The sequence below is a fragment of the Phyllobates terribilis genome, unplaced genomic scaffold (assembly GCF_046119375.1).
Source record: "Phyllobates terribilis strain yellow unplaced genomic scaffold, ASM4611937v1 Scaffold_11__3_contigs__length_659146591, whole genome shotgun sequence".
Lineage (NCBI taxonomy): Eukaryota > Metazoa > Chordata > Amphibia > Anura > Dendrobatidae > Phyllobates > Phyllobates terribilis.
This window is the reverse complement of record NW_027362771.1, coordinates 34,776,603-34,797,431: the sequence shown is the minus strand read 5'-3', so window position 1 is coordinate 34,797,431 and position 20,829 is coordinate 34,776,603.

The window sequence follows — 20,829 nt, the reverse complement described above, 5'->3', positions numbered from 1 at the left end:
GCGCCGCCCCCCTCCCCTGCATCGTGTATTCAACCGGTACAGTTGAAAGCACTGATGGAAGACAGATCATTAAGTGACGCTCCCTCTCCCATCATTCCCTCTCTGCCTCTGTCGCAGCGACACGATGACGTCATCTCATTGCGCGCCGGGCAGTGGAGCTGCCGAGACGCTCTGCAGAGACCAGAGGAACGAGGAGTGGCAAGCAATCATGTATTTATTTTTTACATCAGTGAGTAAATGGTGGCCATAATACTGCAGGACTGTGGTCCTGTATTATACTATATGGGGGCATATGGAGCTGCATTATACTATATTTGGGCATATGGAGCTGCATTATACTATATGGGGGCATATAGTGCTGCATTAAACTATATGGGGACATATGGGGCTGCATTATACTATATGGGGGCATATGGGGCTGCGTTATACTATATGGGGCTACATTATATTGTAGCGTCGGCGTCCCTGCCTCCTGCTAGGCAGGGACGCCGTTCCCCTCACCTCTCCGCTCCGTGCCCGGCGTCCTCCTCCCGCTCTGCTGTGACCACCTGCCTGTCCAGAGACTCTTGCCCGCTCACCTGGGAGCGCTCATCTGCTACCTGCCTGCTAGCCTACCTGGAGGCTTCGCCGTCACTTGCTGTGACCACCTGCCTGTCCAGAGACTCTTGCCCGCTCACCTGGGAGCGCTCATCTGCTACCTGCCTGCTAGCCTACCTGGAGGCTCTGCCTTCACTTGCCGTGACCACCCGCCTGTCAAGAGACTGTCCCCGTCACTTGCCGTGACCTCCTGCCCTTCTACCCAGAGACTGTCCCCGTTACTTGCCGTGACCTCCAGCCCTTCTACCCAGAGACTGTCCCCGTCACTTGCCGTGACTACCTGCCCGCCTTCCCTGGGAGCCACCTGCTTCCTTACAAGGACTGCCCCTTTGTATAGTTGCTCAGAGGTTCCACCTCCCAGACCCGTTACAGTTTGCTCGGGCCATGGAACCCGGTGGCACCCAAGCTCCCTCGCTCTCGGACCTATGCCATGAACTTTCCCGTCAGAGGTCTCAACAGGACTCCATCCTGGGTCACCTGCGTAATGTTAACTCTCGCCTGGACACATTGGCTACCTCATCGGGAGCTGCCTCCACTCGCACACTTACTACCCCGGCACCGCCGCTGCCCATCAATACCATGGTATCTCTTCTCTGTCCCCGCCTCTCCGCCCCTCCTCGTTTTGGCGGAGATCCCAGCCAGGCACGGGGCTTCATTAACCAGTGCACTCTGCACTTCGAACTGTTGGCACACCAGTTTTCCACCGACCGAGCCAAAGTAGCCTTCATCATGTCCCATCTCACGGGGGAGGCACTGGCTTGGCTAAATCCTCTATGGGAGAGAGGACACCCCCTGGTGTCCAACCTGCCAGCCTTTCTCACGACTTTCCGGAAAGTCTTCGACGAACCAGGACGGAAGACCTCATCCGCATCATCTCTGCTACGCCTCCGTCAAGGAAATCTCACCGTGGGCCAATATGCCATACGGTTCCGTACCCTTGCTTCGGAGCTGGCCTGGGATAACGACGCCCTGGTGTCTGTCTTTTGGGAGGGTATGTCCGGCCGTATTAAAGATGAACTCGCCGGTCGGGACATTCCTACCACTCTCGACGACTTATTAACACTTGCCACCCGGATTGACATCCGGTTCCAGGAGCGCGCCAAAGAGGTCACCCGTGAGAGGAGGTTTCCACGTCTAGCCCCTACCTTCCTGAAACCCGTCACTTCTCCCGTTACTCCCCAGGCGCACTCACCCGAGCCTATGCAGGTCGACCAGACCAAGATGGTCAAAACCCGTCAAGAGTTACGCCGAGCCGAGGGGAGCTGCTTCTACTGTGGCAGTAAGGAGCACCGGATCCGTTCCTGCCCGGAGAGGTCGGGAAACGCCTGTGTCTAGGATCGCTCAGAGAGGTCGTCCTAGACAAGAGTAAACCCTCTCCATCTCTGTTGCTGTCGGTCTCTATCATCTGCGGGGAGAACCGTTATTTTGAACTAGCCCAACTTGACTCTGGAGCTGCCGGAAATCTCATTTCTCAGTCCCTGGTAGAGAAATACCGCATTCCCACCAAACCTCTGGCTGTACCCTTATCTGTCGCCGCCGTGGATGGGGGCCTCTTACCACATCCCATCCAACTCATCACCGAATCCATAACTCTGCAGGTGGGAATGCTGCACTCTGAGAGCATCTTCTTTCATGTTCTGCCTGGACTCTCTCATGCCCTCTTGCTTGGCCTACCTTGGCTTCAGAAACATGCACCCGTGCTTGATTGGCAGACCGGAGAAGTCCTTCGCTGGGGACAGGACTGCCATAAGACTTGTTTAGTTCCCGTCCATCCTGTCCGTCCTTCTCCTACCCCAGCCAATCTACCTGGTCTTCTGGTTCCCTATTGGTCTTATGCGGACGTCTTTAATAAAAAGGAGGCAGAGACATTACCCCCTCATAGACCATACGACTGCCCGATCGACCTGATACCCGGCGCTACTCCTCCCCGTGGGCGTATTTACCCTTTGTCCGCTGCTGAGACCCGGTCCATGTCTGAATATATCGAGTAGAATCTGGCCCGGGGATTTATCCGGAAATCTACCTCCCCGGCGGGAGCAGGCTTCTTCGTCAAAAAGAAGCACGGCTCACTCCGTCCCTGTATAGACTATAGAGGCCTTAACCAGATCACGGTGAAGAATAAATACCCCCTTCCGCTCATTCCTGAATTATTTGACCGTCTGAGGGGGGCTAGAATCTTCACCAAGCTGGACCTCCGTGGGGCGTATAACCTGGTCCGTATCCGTCAGGGGGATGAATGGAAGACGGCATTCAACACCCGGGACGGCCACTATGAATACCTTGTAATGCCCTTCGGTCTCTGTAACGCTCCCGCCGTCTTTCAAGAGTTGGTCAACGACATCTTCCGGGACCTTCTCTACTCCTGCATAGTGGTGTACCTGGACGACATCTTGGTCTTCTCTCCGGGTCTTCTCACTCACCGGAGGGATGGTCGTCAGGTCCTGCTCAGGCTCAGGCAGAACCACCTCTACGCTAAATATGAGAAGTGCCTCTTTGAGCAGACCTCGCTTCCGTTTTTGGGCTACATAATCTCTCAGACCGGCCTACGAATGGATCCTGAGAAACTGTCTGCCATCCAGAAGTGGCCCCGACCAGAGGGGTTGAAGGCTATTCAGCGGTTCCTGGGCTTCGCCAACTACTACCACCTCTTCATACCGCACTTCTCTTCCCGGACTGCCCCAATCTCTGCGCTCACCCGTAAGGGCGCTAATCCCAGAGAATGGCCGCCCGAAGCAGAGGAAGCCTTTCTTTCCTTAAAACAGGCTTTCTCTACCGCCCCGATGCTGCATCGTCCTGACGGCAACAAACAATTCTTCCTGGAAGTTGACGCCTCCTCCTCTGGAGCCGGAGCGGTACTTACCCAAAAGTCGCCTTCCGGAAGAATGGTAACTTGCGGCTTCTTCTCCAAACTCTTCTCCCCTTCTGAGAGCAATTATTCTATAGGAGACCGAGAGTTATTGGCCATTAAGCTGGCACTGGAGGAGTGGCGTTACCTGCTCGAGGGGGCTCTTCACCCGGTAATAATTTACACGGACCACAAGAACTTGGCTTACCTCCAGAGCGCCCAGAGACTTAACCCGCGCCAAGCCCGGTGGTCTTTGTTTTTTGCCCGCTTTGATTTCGTTCTTCATTTTCGCCCGGCAGACAAAAACATCAAAGCTGATGCCTTGTCCCGATCCTTCCTGGTGTCTGATCTTGAGGAGGAACCAAAGCACATCATTGATCCCGCCAGAGTAATACAGGTGGCCCCCGTGAATCTAAATCGTCTCCCTCTCGGTAAGACGTTCGTAACAGTACCTGATCGGGAGAAGGTCCTGCACTGGGGTCACTCGTCTAAGCTAGCTGGCCACGCCGGTCAGAAAAAGACCCTCCAGCTTATTACCCGGCATTACTGGTGGCCTACCCTGCACAAGGACGTAATAGACTTTGTTTCAGCCTGTGTGTCCTGCGCCCGCAACAAGGTTCCGCGACACCTGCCAGCCGGTCGCCTCCTCCCTCTTCCAGTACCTGCTGCCCCGTGGCAGCATATAGCTATGGACTTTATAACGGATCTCCCTGTCTCTGCCGGTTGTACGGTCATTTGGGTGGTCGCTGACCGCTTTTCCAAGATGGCTCACTTCATTCCCCTGCCGGGCCTCCCATCTGCACCCGAGCTGGCTAAAGACTTTATCCACCACATCTTCCGTCTCCATGGCCTGCCCCTCCACATCGTGTCGGATCGTGGGGTTCAGTTCACCTCACGCTTCTGGAGAGCCACATGTAAGCTGCTAGACGTCACCCTGGACTTCTCCTCCGCTTACCACCCACAGTCCAATGGGCAAGTGGAGCAGATCAATCAGATCCTGACCAGTTACCTCCGGCACTTCGTTAATGCCCACCATTCGGACTGGGTGGATCTCCTACCATGGGCCGAATTCTCTTACAATAATCACCAGAGCGAATCTTCCTCCAAATCCCCGTTTTTTGTAGTCTTTGGTCAGCATCCTCGGATCCCGTTTCCCGTCTCCACCTCGGTGGACAATCCGGCTGCGGAATCTCTCGTTAGCGAATTTTCCTCCATTTGGGAGAGTACCCGATCCGCACTCCTTCAGTCGTCCGAGCGGATGAAGAGACACGCTGACAAAAAACGCCTGGATCCTCCACAATTCCGTCCTGGAGATAAAGTCTGGCTCTCGTCCAAGTATGTCCGGCTCAAGGTTCCTTCCTACAAGTTAGGGCCTCGGTTCATCGGCCCACTGGAAGTTATCAAACAAATCAACCCGGTGGCCTATAAATTGAAACTCCCGGCCAACTTGCAGATCCCTAACTCCTTCCATATATCTCTCCTCAAACCCGTGGTACTTAACTCTTTTTCCAAGTCTACAGGTACGCCCCCTGCTCCGGTTTCCGCTGAAAACGAGTTTGAGGTAGAGAACATTCTGGCCACCAAAAGGGTAAGAGGAAAGACCTTTTTTCTAGTAGACTGGAAGGGGTTTGGTCCTGAGGAGAGAACGTGGGAGCCCCGGGAGAACATCCATGCCCCTCTCATCCTTGGTAAATTTCTGTCTGGCCTAAAGAAGGGGGGGCCTAAAGGGGGGGTACTGTAGCGTCGGCGTCCCTGCCTCCTGGTAGGCAGGGACGCCGTTCCCCTCACCTCTCCGCTCCGTGCCCGGCGTCCTCCTCCCGCTCTGCTGGCAGCGCGCGCTGCTTCCCGGCCACTGTGCTTAGGGCGCGTGCGCGCGCGCTCCCCCTCTGACCTAAGGAGTCCCCGGCCAATGGCCGGAGGACCTCACCATATATAAGGCACCTCCTCCAAAATGGAGGTGCCCGAGCAATGTTGTTGCAAAGCCTTTCAACTCTGCTTCAGCCCTCAGGTCCCGTTACCAGTTACCTGCCAGTTACCTGCCAGTTACCTGCCAGATTCCTGCTTGATACCTGCCTGATACTTGTCCATCTGCTTGCATTCCTGCGGTCTGACAGTCTGCCTACCAGCCCTGCCAGTCTGTCTATGGATCAGTCTGCCCGCTCACCTGGGAGCGCTCACCTGCTACCTGCCTGCTAGCCTACCTGGAGGCTCTGCCGTCACGTGCCGTGACCACCTGCCTGTCCAGAGACTCTTGCCCGCTCACCTGGGAGCGCTCATCTGCTACCTGCCTGCTAGCCTAACTGGAGGCTCTGCCATCACGTGCTGTGACCACCTGCCTGTCCAGAGACTCTTGCCCGCTCACCTGGGAGCGCTCATCTGCTACCTGCCTGCTAGCCTACCTGGAGGCTCTGCGTCACGTGCTGTGACCACCTGCCTGTCCAGAGACTCTTGCCCGCTCACCTGGGAGCGCTCACCTGCTACCTGCCTGCTAGCCTACCTGGAGGCTTAGCCGTCACTTGCTGTGACCACCTGCCTGTCCAGAGATTCTTGCCCGCTCACCTGGGAGCGCTCATCTGCTACCTGCCTGCTAGCCTACCTGGAGGCTCTGCCGTCACTTGCCGTGACCACCCGCCTGTCAAGAGACTGTCCCCGTCACTTGCCGTGACCTCCTGCCCTTCTACCTAGAGAGTGTCCCCGTCACTTGCCGTGACCTCCAGTCCTTCTACCCAGAGACTGTCCCTGTCACTTGCCGTGACTACCTGCCCGCCTTCCCTGGGAGCCACCCGCTTCCTTACAAGGACTCCGCTTTGTATAGTTGCGCAGAGGTTCCACCTCCCAGACCCGTTACATATATTATATGGGTTTGCATTATACTGTATGGGGCTGCGGCTGCATTCTACTATATGGGGGCTACATTATATTATATGTGACTGCATTATACTGTATGGGGGCATATGGGTCTGCATTATGCTGTATGGGGGCATATGAGGTTGCATTATACTGTAAGGAGGCTACATTATACTTTATGGGAAGCTGCAATATACTATATGGGGACTACATTATATTACAGTTATATGAAAAAGTTTGGGCACCCCTATTAATCTTAAGCTTAATGTTTTCTAAAAAATTGGTGTTTTTGCAACAGCTATTTCAGTTTGATATATGTAATAACTGTTGGACACAGTAATGTTTCAGCCTTGAAATGAGGTTTATTGTACTAACAGAAAATGTGCAATCTGCATTCAAACAAAATTTGACAGGTGCATAAGTATGGGCACCTCACCAGAAAAGTGACATTAATATTTAGTAGATCCTCCTTTTGCAAAAATAACAGCCTCTAGTCGCTTCCTGTAGCTTTTAATGAGTTCCTGGATCCTGGATGAAGGTATTTTTGACCATTCCTCTTTACAAAACAATTCCAGTTCAGTTAAGTTTGATGGTCGCCGAGCATGGACAGCCCTCTTCAAATGATCCCACAGATGTTCAATGATATTCAGGTCTGGGGACTGGGATGGCCATTCCAGAACATTGTAATTGTTCCTCTGCATGAATGCCTGAGTAGATTTGGAGCGGTGTTTTGGATCATTGTCTTGCTGAAAGATCCATCCCCTGCGTAATTTCAACTTTGTCACTGATTCTTGAAAATTATTGTCAAGAATCTGCTGAAGCTGAGTGGAATCCATGCGTCCCTCAACTTTAACAAGAGTCCCGGGGACGGCATTGGCCACACAGCCCCAAAGCATGATGGAACCTCCACCAAATTTTACTTTGGGTAGCAAGTGTTTTTCTTGGAATGCTGTGTTTTTTTGCCGCCATGCATAACGCCTTTTTGTATGACCAATCAATTCAATCTTGGTTTCATCAGTCCACAGGACCTTCTTCCAAAAAGAAATTGGCTTCTCCAAATGTGCTTTTGCATACCTCAGCCGACTCTGTTTGTGGCGTGTTTGCAGAAACAGCTTCTTTCGCATCACTCTCCCATACAGCTTCTCCTTGTGCAAAGTGCATTGTATAGTTGACCGATGCACAGTGACACCATCTGCAGCAAGTTGATGCTGCAGCTCTCTGGAGGTGGTCTGAGGATTGTCCTTGACTGATCTCACCATTCTTCTTCTCTGCCTTTCTGATGTTTTTCTTGGCCTGCCACTTCTGGCCTTAACAAGAACTGTCCCTGTGTTCTTCCATTTCCTTACTATGTTCCTCACAGTGGAAACTGACAGTTTAAATCTCTGAGACAGCTTTTTGTATCCTTCCCCTGAACAACTATGTTGAATAATCTTTGTTTTCAGATCATTTGACAGTTGTTTTGAGGAGCCCATGATGCCACTCTTCAGAGGAGATTCAAACTGGAGAAGAACTTGCAAGTGGCCACTTTAAGTAGCTTTTCTCATGATTGCATGCACCTGGCTATGAAGTTCAAAGCTCAATGAGGTTACAAAACCAAAAAAAGTGCTTTAGTAAGTCAGTAAAAAGTAGGTAGGAGTATTTTAAACAAGAAAATGATAAGGGTGCCCATGCTTATGCACCTGTCAAATTTTGTTTGAATGCAGATTGCACATTTTCTGTTAGTACAATAAACTAAATAAATATTTCAAGGCTGAAACATTACTGTGTCCAACAGTTATTACATATATCAAACTGAAATAGCTGTTGCAAAAACACCAATTTTTATAAAACATTAAGCCTAAGATTAATAGGGGTGCCCAAACTTTTTCATATAACTGTATATGGGCATGCATTATACTATATGGGGGCCTGCATTATACTCTATGGGGGGGGGCTGCATTATACTATATGGGGGCTACTATATATAAAATATTGGCCTGCATTAAACTGTATGGGGGGCGGCATTATTTTACATGAGCATGCATTATACTAGATGGGGCTACATTATATTATATGGGCATGCATTATACTGGATGGGGGGCTGCAATATACTATATGGGGCTACATTATATGTACATGCATTATAATAAATGGGTAGGCTGCATTATATTACAAGGGTATGCATTATACTAGATGGGGGGCTACATTATATTATATTATATTATATGGGCATGCATTATACTATATAGGGCATGCATTATACTCTATGGGGGCCTGCATTATACTCTATGGGGGTTGCATTATACTCTATGGGGGTTGCATTATACTCTATGGAGGTTGGCTGCATTATACTATATGGGGGCTACATTATATTATATGGGCATGCATTATACTAGATGGGGGCTGCAATATACTATATAGGGCAACATTATATGTGCATGCATTATAATAGATGGGGAGGCTGCATTATAATATATGGGGCTACATTATATTATATGGACATGCATTAAACTAGATGGGGGGCTGCAATATACTAGATGGGGGCTACATTATATTATATGGCCATGCATTATACTATATGGGGGCTGCATTATACTCTATGGGGGCTACATTATACTTTATGGGGGCTGCATTATACTCTATAGGGGCTGCACTATACGTTATTGGGGCTGCACTATACTCTATCAAGGACTATAGGCTGTGTATTATACTGTATGTACTATATGGGGGCTGCATTATACTGTATGGAGGACTATGGGTAGTGCATTATACTGTATGGAGGACTATAGGGCGTACTATACTATATAGAGGACTATGTGGGGCCCATTATTCTGTATGGAGGACTATGGGGGGTGCATTATACTGTATGGAGGACTATGGGAGGTGCATTATACTGTATGGAGGACTATGAGGAGTGTATTATATTGTATGGAGGACTATAGGGCGCATTCAATTATGGGGTGTATTATACTAAACGAGAACAATGCTGCTTATTCATCAAGTGATTGGCTTGCTTATACCCGAAACACAAATAATTGTTCTCAGCAGCACATTGCCGGTTTAGACTGCAGCTATGCTGCTGATAATATGATACTGTATGGGGACAGATTGATCATTAGTGATTATTCTGTCCCCATCATTCTTCCTCAGCCGGTGTAAAGAGGCTGGGAAACAAGCACCGAACGACTTCAATATTGTCCATCACGCTCGTTTAACGGCCTGAACTCAGCACATGTAATTTCAACCAAAATATTTCTGTGTGATGGTGCAATATGTGAGCATTGGGGGCCCCACTTTAAACTTTTGCCTAGGGCCCCACTTTGTCTAAAACAGGCCCTGGGTGTCTGTAATGCCAAGCGAAGAGATCTTCTGCAACCAACTGCAGGGCGACTGTCTGTCACATCTGACACACCAGTGACAGTACCACCGCTCTACGAGTGGCCTCCGGACACTCAGCACCAGGTTTCTCAGGATAAGAATTATGAAATAAACGAACCAACCTGGGAGCGTTCACTTCTGATGCTGAAACCCACATCCTCTCCTCTGGACCATAACCCTTCCAGTGCACCAAGTATTGTAGAGAACGACATTGGAGACGAGTATCTACAATCCTCGAAATCTGAAACTCCAGATTACCGTCAACCATTACTGGGGGCGGCGGTAGAAGTGAGGGCTCAAGAGGTTCCATATACTTCTTGAGTAAGGACCTGTGGAAAACATTGTGGACCTTAAGGGCCCGAGGAAGCTCAAGACGAAATGCTGCTGGGTTAATGACGGCGGTTATTTTATAGGGACCAATAAACCTAGATCCCAGCTTCCAAGAAGGAACTTTCAACCTTATATTCCTGGTAGACAATCACACAAAGTCATTCACAATGAGGTCCGGACCTGGAAAGCGTTTTCTGTCAGCCATACGGTTATACCTGTCTCCCATGGTCTTTAAATTACACAGAACACCCTGCCATACCGAGGAAAGCGACGATGCAAAACATTCCTCCTCAGGAACCTGCCAGTGGATTCTTGACTATGATTATTAATGGCAAATTCTGCCAGCGGTAAGTAGGATGCCCAATCCTCCTGATTTTCGGAGATGAAACACCTGAGGTAGGTCTCCAAATTCTGATTGACACGCTTGGTCTGTCCATTCGACTGAGGGTGGAAGGCAAAGGAAAAGGACAGCTGCACCCCCAGTCGAGAACAGAATGCCTTCCAGAACTTGGAAACAAACTGGGTCCCCCGATCTGACATCACATCGGTGGGAACCCCGTGAAGCTTCACGATCTCATTTATGAACACCTGAGCAAGTGTCTTGGCATTTGGAAGTGCAGATAATGCGACAAAGTGAACCATTTTACTGAACCTATGAAAGTTTGTTATCCCTTAATATCTAGAGCACCTGTTTAAGATGCCCCCGATGTGTCTCAAAATCAGGTGAGTAAATCAAAATATCGTCCAGATAGACCACCACAAACCTCCCCACCAGCTAATGGAAAATATAATTTATGAAATGCTAGAATACCGCGGTGCATTGGTCAAACCAAAAGGCATAACCAGACTCTCGAAATGCCCTTCAGGGCTATTGAACGCTGTTTTCCATTCGGCCCCTTCTCTGATTCTAACCAGATTGTAGGCTCCCCTTAAATCCAACTTGGAGAATACCTTAGCTCCTACAAACTGGCTAAACAAATCAGGAATCAGAGGAAGAGTGTATGGATCTCAGATGGTAAATTGATTTAATTCCCGGAAATCTAAACAGGGACGTAGACCGCCATCTTTTTTCTTCACAAAGAAGAACCCTGCCGCCACAGGCGAAGATGAAGACCTAATGTGTCCCTTCTGCAGACTTTCCGCAATGAAATCCTTCATGGCTTGTCTCTCAGGGCCAAAAAGATTATCCAGTCTGTATTTCGGTAGTTTAGCTCCGGAGGTCAGGTTAATAGGACAGTCATATGCACTATGAGGAGGTAAATCCTGAAACTCCCTCTCAGAAAAAACGTCCTCAAAACCAGACAGAAAAGCAGGTAATATTTCCATAGAGACTGTAGCAAGGGAAATATCAAAACAGTTCTCATGGCAGTAATCTCCCCATTCAATAATCTCCACGGTTTGCCAGTCTACCAACGGATTATGTTTCACCAGCCAGGGAAGATCCAAAACAATTGGTGTGGGAAGACTGTCCAGGACATAGCAAGGGATTATTTTACAATGCACCGACCCCACCCTCAGTTTTACATTATGTACAATCTGAGTAAATGCTTTCTGTGCAAGTGGCGCTGAGTCGATGGCGAAGATGGAAATAGGCTTAGCTAAAGTACATCAAGCAAGACCATGAGTTTTCACAAACTCAGCATGAATTATGCTGACTCCGGCTCAACTGTCAACAACACAGAAATTTTCTCGGTTTTGCTCTCTAGCACCACCTCTGCTGTCAGGACAAACCGGGAACTGCAGGTTGGCGACAAATGCATCCCTTGCTTATCTAACTCCAGACTACCAAAAGTTAATCGAGTCTACTCTTGTTTAGAATTTGAAGGACAGGTCCCAATAAAATGTCCCTTTTTAACACAAAAAAAATACGCCTTTTTTTCTTGCAAATCTCCAGGAAAATTTATGATGTAAAGGCACCCCCTAACCACATGGGTTCCTCCACCTCCCCCAGTACTGGTTCACCACCAGACCACTCCCCCGGCAGAGGTACATAACCCTGACAGGAAGGACCCGGAGAAGGTGGTCTCACCTGTCTATCCCGAAGGCGTCAATCAAGATGTATGGCCAACGACATAGCAGGCTCCAAGGACTGAGGGGTTTCATATACTGCTGAGGCATCTTTCAACCTTTCAGAAAGCCCCTCCAGATTCAGAAAGAATCCGTTGCCCATCTACGGAATTCAGAACTGTACGTCTCTACTGACCAATTCCCCTGCTACATAGAAGGCGACGTAGAATACATTCAGCCAAGGCGACTCTGTCAGAGTCATCATAAATGAGGGCCAGAGCCCCGAAAAACCCCTCTACAGACTGGAGACAAACCTAATCCTGCGGTAAAGAAAACGGCCAGGATTGAGGATCTCCTGGCAGTAGAGAGATCACAAAACCACAAACCTAAACCCTGTATTTCCCTAGTGCTTGGCCCTGGATAGAGAAGGGAGTGATGAGCACTAATCGATCCCCACTGACAACTAAAGACAACAAGGGAGACAGACACGGGGGAAAGCAGCTTAGCTTTAGCCGACTTCAGAGAGATAACTCCAAGCACCACAGAGGAAGATAGCAGTCTGAAAGCTCCAAGTATTCACAAGGAAATGTATGAGTATCACCGGCCCCTTCCTGCTGCAAAGTGAAACTATTTAAAAACCTAGGCCAGGGTGTCAATTAGCAGACGGGAGGAGACGCTGGGTCCTAGAGTGAAACAGCTAAGAAGGTGTCTGTAATGTCAAATGAAGAGATCTTCTGCAACCAACTGCAGGGCGATTGTCTGTCACATCTGATACACCCGTGACACCTACCTCAACTCCCAAGGTAAAGTATGGTGACCCACAACACAGTATGATCCCCCAACTGTGACCCTCACACAGCACTCCATGTAATATAATTGCCCTACATACCCGCACTAGCCCTCCAAACAGTATAATGGCCCCCACACAGCCCTTCACACAGCATGATGGACCCCACACCAATCTTCACACTGTATAATTGCTTACACACAGTATAATGGCCCCCACATAGCCCTCCAAATATTATAATGGCCCCACATAGCCTCACATATAGCATAATGTTCTCCCCCATAATCATCCATATAGTTTAATGCTCCCGCCATAATCCTCCATATAGTATAATGCACTCCCCATGGTCCTCCATAGAATATAATTGTCAAGTTGCTGTTGTCCTACCCTGGCCCTAATACTAGGAGCGCCCTATCTATCGCTGTTCCCCAGATTACTTCAGATGGCGAAGATGCTGGGGTCACGTACATTGCTGTTCTCCTGAATGAGCCCTTATCTGTCCCCTCCCCTACCCAGGGAAGTGGGTAGGAATAGTGTATGTAAACACACCAACCACACAAACAAGGAAGGACGTACAGGGACAAAGTAAAATACACACAAAATATGCACTCACAGACAACAGCGGGAAATACCGAAGGGATTAAGAAGGTAAACAAAAATAGAAGGGTGGGACTTATGCACACAACCAAAATTCCAAGCAACAGTCACAGAACAACTCTCCTTAAACATGTCAACCGAACACCGAATCCTTCACTCCTTCACCAGGCAGTACAAGACTTAAAGCAAACCTGTCATCAGGATTGTGCTAAGTAAACTACAGGCAGTGTCAGGTTGGCGCCGTTATACTGATTAAAATGATACCTTGCTTGATGAAATCCGTCCTGTGGTTGTTTAATCTTTATTTGCAGTTTGGAGATAATTCGATTCTCATGCTTCGGGGCGGGCCTGTGGGCAGGTGTTTGGTGCTTTGGTATTATCTTCATCATTGTGGCTTAAATGACGGGTCACTGATCCTTCAGTGAACTGCCTCCTATTTTAAATACTGCACTTACGCACTTCGTATTGTGGTCTTTTAAAAAAAAAATTGCGGCGGCACCTGTGCATGTGCAGTAGCATCTGGCGCTTGCTGATTGGCCGCAGTTCGTGCTCAATAGCATCTATCAGCAAGCAATAGATACAACTGAGCATGCGCCGGCGCCATTTTGCTGGGGGTAACTTTTTTTTAAAAAAAGACAAGGCAAAAGGAGCCCCAACCAAGTATTGAGTGCATGTACTGAACATACATTTCAGAAGGCCAACATTTCAGATTTTAAAAACATTTTTCAAGCTGTTGTTATAAAGTATTCTAATTTACTGAGATATTGACTTTTGTGTTTTCATTGGCTGTAAGCCATAATCATCAACATTAACAGAAATAAACACTTGAAATAGATCACTATGTTTGTAATAACTCTATATAATATATCAGTTTCACTTTTTGTATTGAAGAACTGAAATAAATTAACTTTTGATTATATTCTAATTTAGTGAGATGCACCTGTATGAAGCTGACGCGCCCCCAGGGTCGTGGGGTACTCGGCAGCCCGGCCTCTGGTTGCCGGGGGATATCACGGTGGCTGGCCCGGTCTGTGACCCAGGGCGGTCAGTGAAAAAGGGAAATTTATAGGGGATTTGGGAAAGTCTGTGACGCCACCTGTGGAATGCGGCCAAGGGGGCCGCCGCTGCGGAGCAGTCCTCTGGAGCTGGTGTTACGGCAGCAGGGATGGTGTGGCTCTCCACAGGTAGAGCTAGCTCCAGGGCAGCGTGGGGTGTAATGGATGGTGGTGCAGGGGAGAGACGGCAGGACGGTCCCGGAGGAAAGACGGACACTCACACAGGGGTAAGCTTCAGTACCTTTACTGGTGATGCTGCAGGCACGGTTCAGGGTACTCCAGGTGAAGGGCACACTTTTGGACTCTCCCCAGTGAGCGGGTATAGGGCCTCCTGATCCGTGGCTTTACTCTCTAAGCTTCTGCCTGCCTGGAACTAGGCCTAGCTTGGTTACTGTCTCTCCTTGCACCTGCTGACCTGGTGGTAGGGCCTTCTCTTTGGAGATCACTATCCCTGGATGCTGGGGCCTCCGTGACTCCTAGCCCTGGTACTACAATTAGCATTTGGTGAACCTGGGACCTGTAGTTCTCCAGGGTTTCCGGCGGTTCCTAATGGGTATAAATAGTCCCTGTAGGCGCAGACCCGGTGTCCGGTATATATCTCGGGGTGAGCCTGGTATGCTCCTCTGCCCCCTTGTTACTTCTTCCTTCTCCTCTCGCCTTCAGCCACACTCAGGCCCTCACTAGGCTTCCACACGTGCTGTAGGCCTTGGCTCGCCTAAGCACAGCAGCCAGCTTGCGGCTCTCTTCACTGATCTCAGAGCGTCAGCACGCTCTCAGCTCACTCTGAGCTCTGTTCCTCTCCGTCTCTAAGCAGGAACTTGACTGCACTGCCTAGCTCCACCCTCCCTATATATGTCCCTAACTGGCTCCCTCTGCTGGTCTGAGGTGGTAGGGTGGAGGTGTGTGAATGTGTGAGGGCCTCTTTTGGAGAAGTCCATCCATGCACCCTTCTGGGTTCTGTGGCACCAAGGCGTAGCAGGGTGCCACATTCCCCCCTAGTAAAATTCAGTACTCCTGGACTGAAGCATTTTTCAAAAACAGGTTAACAATAACATTTCTTCCCTTTATGGGAGGCACTTCGCTTGAACGTTACAGATAACAAAACGCAATAAATAATATATATATGTACAATGGTTAGAGTTTTTGAGCAATTGTCAGTGAGTCCCCTAACAGGGTGTCCATTTCACTGCATAGGTAGCTTGAGGGACCTGTCCGCAAACCCTCCACGAAGGCCCTGGGCGTGGCTGGAGGGCATAGGTGATCCGGTGTTGGACCACATATTCCGCCACGCCAAACAGGTTTTTGTTCGGTGATACCTAAAGAGGCACTCCAAGGAGTGCAATTATTTATACGAACAGTTTTTGGGCTGCTCAAGTCCTCAGCCACAGAGTCCTTATACCCTTACGGGTAACTGTATACAGTTCAGTTCAGTTTCACATACTGTGCTTAGTAGTGATGCTCCCTCCGGGGAGACACCTGTTTGCTGTAGGCTGGCCCAGCCAGGTCATCAGCCTTGGACTGCAGGGGGACCAGGGATGAAGCAGCACCATTTGCGTCCGGGACAGGGACTTCACTCCTACATGCTCCCGCGACTGCTCCAGCTCGGCCTGGCACCTCCCAGTCTTTACGCAGCTCCGCCGGAGCTGGGGCGCTGCCGGTCACTTGCAGCGCCGACTGCTGCTGGCCGTCGGACATCATTGCGCCCCCCTAGTGAACCGTGGCCTACCTTCTTCACTGCTTTCGGGTAGGCCGCAGCTCCGCAGGCGACGGTCTTCCTTCAGGACCTTGCGTCGCTTGCGTCTGACGTCAGAGCGTTCACTGGACTCCTTCCAGGACCTGACGCTTCCTGGTTCGACGTCGAGGCGTGGGGCGTGTCCTGTGCTTTGCGCGCTTCAGCAGTTACGCCTCTCGGATTCCCGCGGTTAAGCCCTTCTTCTTCCCGCACGGCGACTCAAAAATGGCGGACAATGGCGGGAAACAGTGGCAATTGGCGGGAAAACTTCACCACAGTGAGTATCACAGTCTTTTAAGGCGCACAGTACCCGGTGGCAACAGGCACGCAATCCTGTTCGTGACACCAGAAGCTGACGCGCCCCCAGGGCCATAGGGTACTCGGCAGCCGGGCCCCTGGTTGCCGGGGGCTATCATGGTGGCTGGCCCGGTCCGTGACCCAGGGGGGTCAGTGAAAAAGGGAAATTTATAGGGGATTTGTGAAAGTTCGTGACGCCACCTGTGGAATGCGGCTAAGGGGGCCGTCGCTGCGGAGCAGTCCTCTGGAGCTGGTTTGGCTCTCCACAGGTAGAGCTAGCTCCAGGGCAGCGTGGGGTGTAATGGATGATGGTGCAGGGGAGAGATGGCAGGACGGTCCCGGAGGAAAGACGGACACTCACACAGGGGTAAGCTTCAGTACCTTTACTGGTGACGCTGCAGGCACGGTTCAGGGTACTCCAGGTGAAGGGCACACTTTTGGACTCTCCCCAGTGAGCGGGTATAGGGCCTCCTGATCCGTGGCTTTACTCTCTAAGCTTCTGGTCTGCCTGGAACTAGGCCTAGCTTGGTTACTGTCTCTCCTTGCACCTACTGACCTGGTGGTAGGGCCTTCTCTTTGGAGATCACTATCCCTGGACGCTGGGGCCTACATGACTCCTAGCCCTGGTACTACAATTAGCATTTGGTGAACCTGGGACCTGTAGTTCTCCAGGGGTTCCGGCGTTTCCTACTGGGAATAAATAGTCCCTGTAGGCGCAGACCCGGTATCCGGTATATATATTGGGGTGAGCCTGGTATGCTCCTCTGCCCCCTTGTTACTTCTTCCTTCTCCTCTCGCCTTCGGCCACACTCAGGTCCTCACTAGGCTTCCACACGTGCTGTAGCCCTTGGCTCGCCTAAGCACAGCAGCCAGCTTGCTGCTCTCTTCACTGATCTCAGAGCGTCAGCACGCTCTCAGCTCACTCTGAGCTCTGTTCCTCTCCATCTCTAAGCAGGAACTCGACTGCACTGCTTAGCTCCACCCTCCCTATATATGTCCCTAACGGGCTCCCTCTGCTGGTCTGAGGTGGTAGGGTGGAGGTGTGTGAATGTGTGAGGGCCACTTGTGGAGAAGTCCATCCATGCACCCTTCTGGGTTCTGTGGCACCAAGGCGTAGCAGGGCGCCACATATCACACAGATGGTTGTCCTCTGTGATGTAAACTTGGAGTATTCCTCTAGTGCACATACTACTAAGAGCTTGTTTTGTGCATCTGGGCCAGGTTTTACGAGCAGCCTGAGAGATGGGCGGGGCTGCCCATATACCCCACCACTGGGCGTGGTTCAGAGGGTAAAATGGAGCCTGTTTGTTTGACACATGGTCTGTGTGTGGAGCTAAGAAGGCCTCTTGTGTGTTATCTCCAGACTCAACCGGTATACTGGATGGTATCCAGCATGTGTCCTGGACTGTCTCTAAAGTGACATTGTTGGAACTGTTTACTTTGTTTTGCAGAAAGGTTGTTTATTTTCCTTTGCTTGTGGCTTGGTTTATGAAGCACCAATAAATAAGCATGGACATTTAACTGGAAACAGTTCCTGTGTTACCTCACCATGTACTCAAGTGAGTAGCATTCCCACAATTGGTGTTAGAAGTGCAGGCAGCATTCCCAGGGAACACGTGTGGCTGCTAAAGAAGTATTGCATGTCCTGTGTGAAGACGGCCATAAGCCAGCAAGCAACGTCAGACAGCATGGAGGACCAGGTTAAACACCTGGTGCAAGCCCAGCTTCAGCAGCAGCACCAACAACAGCTGGTGCAAGAGGAGACGAATAGGCAAGAGATCCAGCAGCAACACCGTCAACAGCAGCAGCAAATGCTCGCAGAGGCATTTTGTGGGACGGCGGCAGCTCCGACTCCAAGGTCAGCTGATTTTTCCATCTGGAAGATGGTAAGGAGAACCCTGCAGAAAATGACCGAGGGTGATGACATAGAAGGCTTTTTGACAGTTTTTGAAAGGGTCACAGAGAAAGAGAAACTTCCGCTAGACCAATAGACCAAAGGCATACTATGACTTAGCCTTTAAAGACGCTAAGGAATATATAAAACTGAAAATTTTGGTGTGCTTGGGGGTGACTATGACTGTCAGGGCACAATGGGTCCTCCGCTGGACGTATCACCGTGACAAACCTCCTCGCTCCCAAATGTTTGATATGCTGCACCTGGTCCAAAAATGGTTGCAGCAAGAGTCCTCTACCCCTGCGCAGATGGTAGAGTGGTAATGGACCGGTTCATGCTCTCCCTTCTGAGGGGTGATCCTCGGAACACTGATGACTTGGTCGGACTGGTCGAAAGGTATCAGGGGGTTGAAGGTTCCTTGGGGAAGCAACCCACTCAACACTAGGTGTACCAACAGGGGGTGGAGGCTCAAAAGTGGGTGGAGGTTATGCTGAAGGTCCCAACTGGCGATATTATATGCTGAAAATGTCATGGCCCAGGCCATATAGCCGCCCGTTGTCCCCTGACCTCTGAGCAGATGGACTGTAGCCTGGTTCACCACTGTTCATACTATGTGTATCCGGCCTGCAGTGTGAACTGTCCACCCAGCGAGGGGCCACACGTTTGTCCCGTAAAGGTGAATGGTCAGCAAGTGACTGGACTGCTAGACTCAGGGAGTTAGGTGACCCTCATGATGGCTACACTTCCTCTACAGCTGATCCCTGAGAAAAAGGTTGGCGTCCACGGGTATGCTATAGACTATTCAGTGGCCAGAGTGGACATTGACATGGCCCAAGGAGTCCCGTGAGGTCGGCGTGGTCCAGGACTTATTGCACCCCATTATCATATGCCGTGAGTTTTGTTTGTTTTGGGACTTATGGGGGAGGGGGACAGTGTTCAGATATGAGACGGGTCGCCCCTAAAGAAGTGTCACCACATTCAGAGTCTGAGGGGTTTCCTCAGTAAATCGTATGCTGAATCTTGCAGTCATTGAGGAATCCAAGAGTGGATGGTCTAGCCCGATTATCCTGGTTCCAAAACTCGATAGTGAATGGACGTTCTGTAATGATTATAGGAAGCTGAATGAAGTCTCCAAGTTTGAAGCATATCTGATGCTGCGTGTCGAAGAGCTGATCGAGAAACTTGGGCCAGCAATGGACATAACCACCTTGGATTTAACAAAGGGATATTGGCAAATCCCCATGTCACAAGAAGCCAAGGAGAAGACGGCTTTCTCTACGCCTGACGGAAGCTTCCAATACATCCGGATGTCGTTTGGTATGTAGGGAGCCCCGGCCACCTTCCAGCAGCCATGAACTGGATCCTTGCACCCCATAAGAATTACGCTGCAGCATACCAAGGCGATATTGTAAACTTCAGCCCAGATTGGGGAATTCATCTGCACAAGGTCCAGGCGGTGTTTGATGCTCTCGGGAAGGCCGAGTTTTCTATAAGTCTGAAAAAATGTGCCATGCAGAAAGAAGAAGCCAAATACCTAGGATATGTAGTACATAGAGGCGAGATCAAACCCCAGATCAGTACAGTGGACGCAATTCAAAACTGGCGAAGACTACTCTAAAAGAAGCAAGTTAGAGGCTTTCTGGGAATCGTGGGATACTACAGGTGTTTCCTCCCAAACTTTGCCATGATGGCAGCACCCCTGACCGACCTTCTTAAGGGGACGAAATCAGCTATGGCCAAATGGACTACAGAGGCGGAGATGGCCTTTCAAGAGCTGAAAGAAGCTCTGTGTAAGCAGCTGGTTCTGGTTGCCCTCAACTTTAAGAAGGAATTTTTACCCCAGACACCTCAGAAGTCTGTTTAGGAGCAGTCCTTTCTCAGGAGATACATGAGGAAGAGCACCCCATTCTCTACCTGAGTAGGAAGCTGTTGGCGTGTGAGAAGAATTATTCCATCGTAGAAAAGGAATGCTTGGCCATAAAGTAGGCGATGGACAAATTACGATACTAACTGTTAGGATAATAATTTAAATTAGAATCAGACCATGCCCCACTCAGATGGATCAGGGCGAAAAAGGGGGAAAATGCTCGAGTAATCCATTGGTTTCTAGCCCTGCTGGATTTCAGCTTCCATGTGGAACATAGAGCCAGGACACTACATGGTAATGCCAATGCAATCTCGAGAATCCCGTGTCTAGTAGTAGAAGGTGCCAAGCCCCACCGCCTTAGGCAGAGGGAGGAGGTATGCAAGGTGGCTCCCGGACACATAGTTTATGGGAGGTATATATATTTCAGGGGTGGTTGTCCTCTGTGATGTAAACACATGTAGCGCTGGCGTCCCTGCCCTCTGCTAGGCAGGGACGCTGCTCCCCTCACCGCTCTGCTCCGTGCCCGGCGTCCTCTCCCCGCTCTGCTGTCAGCGCGCGCTCCTTCCCGGCGTCCTCCTCCCGCTCTGCTCTCAGCGCGCGCTCCTTCCCGGCCCCTG